Genomic DNA, 4197 nt, shown 5'->3' with positions numbered 1-4197 from the left:
TTAATTAATTAATGGTACTTAGTGGGTTTAGTACATTCTATTGATCACATTAGTGATCAAAGTTTCAAAGTAAATAATTATAGCATAGGAGTGTATGAAAAAATGAATGATTAAAAGTATATTTTTCTTTATAAGGGCATTTTAATCCAAAAGAAATTGTTTATAAGTTTTGTGAAATTCATTTCAAATTCCATCATATTTGTTTGGAATTGATTTTAGTTATTATTATGATTATGATTAGTATCAATTACTAAATTTATCTTTTATATCTAATTTAATGGCATATGGTTGATTTTGGACATAAAAACTAATTTGTTAATAATTTTAATTATTAAAAGATCAAATTGTTGAGCTTTATCTATCAATTTTGTTCAGCCACAAGGATCATTTTATAAAATACCCAAAACATTCAAAACACAGTCGTCCTATAACAGTAGAGAATCCGTCTTCCTTGTCAAATAGTGGTCGCGGCCGATGACACAGACGGTACAGAGTAACATTTCTCTCACTGAATCTCTCTCACCTCTGACGGACCCCTAAAACCACTGTTCACAATAGCTAATTTAGCGTCTATCGGCTAAGTCCACCACCTACAAACACCATAGCCAAACGCCATTCGCTGCTAGGGCAGCCTTTTATCCCCTGAATCAGATCGTGGCTCCACATGAGAAGTCTACAGAAGTGCACATTGGGTAACTTACTGATAATCCTATCAGGAAATTCTCATCTAAGCAATGAGCGTTATAATTTCTACCGGTGATATGCCAGTTACTAAAGTGAAGAGTGGCACTAATAACACTAGAAATGCAGACGTGAAGGGGTGGCTCGCCTCTCAATTCGATGCGGCTGGTAAAGATGTTTCTGAATTTGAAAATTCTCCTCACAGCATTGGTCATTTGTACAATATAGCCACTGTTTCCCTGGCCAAGACGCATCTTTACTAACAATTTTCGCCAGAAATCCACCGAGTATCATGCTCAAGGTCTGTGTTTGGTTTTTGTGTGTTCTTTTTAGTGTTTTTGCTTAGGCTAATTGCTAGATATTGCTCTCTTGTTGGTTTTGTTTGCTGCATTGTGAAAAGAAAGTTCTTTTCTTTTTGTAGACATTTTAAAGTAGCGAACCGTAAATTTCTCATTGATTTTCTTCTTTTTTTTATGATTATTTGGGGATAAGGAATATTCAAATTTCAACTTTTTTTTGTAGTTTATGCTTTTTGAATGTTTGTGGGAATAATAACAGAATGATCTTGTTTCGTTGTTAAATGAAATTCCACCAGAAATTGTTGATTTTTTGGTCTTATGAAACAATTATTTGGAGAATGTGGGGCTAGCACAGGAGAGTTTGCCCTCAAATGTGGTTAGGTCGGCTAAAGTTCTTGCAAATGTCGCAAATTTGTTGAACATAAGAGATACTGAACTAAGTAGGTGGGTTTGTCATTCTGGCTCTTCAATTCTATATCTTTTATTTTGTTCTTAATATTTGAAGTTTGAAATGGACAAAATGCATCTAGTTTTCTTGTAGCAATGGGGAATATTTCCTTGAGAAAGACTGAGGTGGAGGAAAAAAGGGGATAAATTTTAACAACCGTCCCTGAACTTATCTAGTTGTAACATTACAGTTTTTAAACTTGAAAATGTAACATAAAACCCCATCAACTTTCATATTTTGCACAGTAAAATCCCTCTAACCTCTAATTGTCGATTTTTTAGTTAGAAATTGACCTAGAAAGTTCCAACATGGAACTTAGTCAGTATTTCTTTTTTTTTTTTTTTTTTTTTCTCTCAAGCCATGTGCAAAGTGAATCATTCTTCTCTTTATAGTTAGAATAATTTTTCACGTGTAGAGGAAATAATTTTACACTTTGCATGAGAGAAGAAAAAGAAATGTTGACAAGACACTATGTGGGAGCTGTTCACATCAGTTTTTAACAGGAAAATCAATAATTGAAAGTCATAGGAATTTTACTGTGTAAAATTTAAAAGTTTAGGGGGTTTTATGTTACATTTTAAAGTTAAAGAACTGTAATATTACAATCATATTAGTTCAGGGACAATTGATAAAATTTATCAGGAAAAAAGGGCTAAAGCGCTAGAGTCCAAAATTCTTCTTGATTACACTTGGAAGGCAATAGCTAGACTTACCTATTTAAAAAGGTAAATTCCTAAATTTAATTTCATATTCTCCTTTAATATTAGATCTCCAAACCTTTCTACTTTAAACAAATTGTTGTTTCATGAACAGGATGCTCTCTCTCTCTCTCTCTCTCTCTCTCTCTGTAACACTCTAGGCAAATCCCACATCGGCAAAACACGGGAGAGATGCTGGGTTTATAAGTTGGCAGTTCGTAACCCCCAGTAACGCGTTTTAAAACCGTGAGGATTTCGGCCTAGAGCGGACAATATCACTAGTGGGTCGGGCCGTTACATTTGTGGTATCAGAGCTGCTTCGTGTGCAACCTTGAGCGATGGTGGGGCAAACCTCAGCGAGGATGCTGAGTCCCGTAAGGGGGGTGGATTATAACACCCTAGTCAAATCCCACATCGGCAAAACACAGGAAAAATGCTGAGTTTATAAGTTGGCGGTTTGTAATCCCTAGTGACGCATTTTAAAACCGTGAAGGTTTCGGCCCAGAGCGGACAATATCACTAGTGGGCCAGGCCGTTACATTCCTCTACATTTACCCATCAAAACCCATAGCTCTCTTCACAAATAATTCTCCCCACTCCATAAGGAAGGTTTAGATACCCATTTGAAGAAGAGAAATTGAAGTTTACAAGTTGGGTCACAAGGTAAGTGCAAAAATACCACTCCCTCTCTTCTTTAAATCTTGTAAGAATGATGAGATGAGTGAGTATTCCATGAAAATCAAAACAAATAAAAAGAAATTGAAGAACCCTAATTTTGGCAGCCATGAATCTTGTGAGGTTTGCTGTTTTTAAATGATAAAAAATGATTCCATAAGGATTTTTGAATAGTTGATATGATAAGAAGTGTAAAAGAGTTGAGTTTGTGTAAATTGGGTGATTGGAATTAGGGTTTATGTATATGATGTGGGGACTTTATGTAAATACTTCAAATTAACTTGGTTGAGTTGAGATTGATGCTTATAGAAGTGCCATATATGCTTATTTGGAGATGGATTGGGCTGTTACACACACACACACACACACACTCTCTCTCTCTCTCTCTCTCTCTCTCTCTCTCTCTCTCTCTCTCTCCCGTATTTTCCCTTTTTTGCTCTCTTATTTTCTGAATGTGCTTTGGTAGAATGCTTGGACAACTTGAGGATGATGTAGCTCCTTGCGAAGCTCAAATGGAAAACTGGAAGACAAACCTGGCAGTTATGGTATCAAAGAAGCGGCAATATCTACAACAATATTCCAACAAAAAGGTATTTATTCTTTGTTATCACTGTGAAGAAGAAATTAAGTCGATAATTAGAAAGATTAAATTGTCATTTCCCATCCTTGTTCAGGTTATGTGAACATCTACTAATTATGGGATAAATTTCAACAACTGTCCCTGAACTTATATAGTTGTAACACTACAGTCCTTTAACTATAAAATGTAACATAAAACCCCCTAAACTTTCAAATTTTGCACAGTAAAATCCCTCTGACTTTCAATCACTAATTTTTCAATTAAAAACTGATGTGAATAGCTCCCGCATGGCACTTAGTCAATATTTCTCTCTCCTCTCATATGCAAAGTGTAAAATATTCTTTTTACGCATGAAAAATTATTCTGTCTATAGAGGAAAAAAATGATTCAATTTACACATGGCTTGAGAGAGAAAAGAGAAATACTGACTAAGCTCAATGTCAAATCGGCCCGTGCCAGTGTCTAATCAAAATCGATAATTGGAGGTTAGAGAGATTTTACTGTGCAAAATTTGAAAGTTGATGGGGTTTTATGTTACATTTTTAAGCTGAGATACTATAATATTACAACTTGATAAGTTCAGGGACAGTTGTCAAAAATTATCCACTAATTATGGATTTGATGACCTTAAGTAGCCGGCATCCTAATGATAATTTCTCAACTTCAGATTTTTTGTTTTCAATTCATCACATATTTGCCCTGAATGCATGATTGATTGACAAGTTTATGAAATATAGAAATTTAGGTCCTGTTCGATAACATTGCTGGATTTTGGTTTTTATTTTCAGAAAACTAACAATAGTTTTTTATCAATGT

The 4197-nt window shown here is 34.8% G+C and overlaps 1 pseudogene; it reads left to right on the top strand.

The window, feature by feature from the left end:
- Window positions 1-734: 734 nt before the first annotated feature.
- LOC110664766 (AUGMIN subunit 1-like) lies at window positions 735-3391 on the top strand (annotated as a pseudogene).
- The last annotated feature ends 806 nt before the right edge of the window (window positions 3392-4197 follow it).

This window comes from Hevea brasiliensis, unplaced genomic scaffold (genome assembly GCF_030052815.1).
Source record: "Hevea brasiliensis isolate MT/VB/25A 57/8 unplaced genomic scaffold, ASM3005281v1 Scaf388, whole genome shotgun sequence".
Lineage (NCBI taxonomy): Eukaryota > Viridiplantae > Streptophyta > Magnoliopsida > Malpighiales > Euphorbiaceae > Hevea > Hevea brasiliensis.
This window is presented reverse-complemented; position numbering and strand designations above follow the sequence as displayed.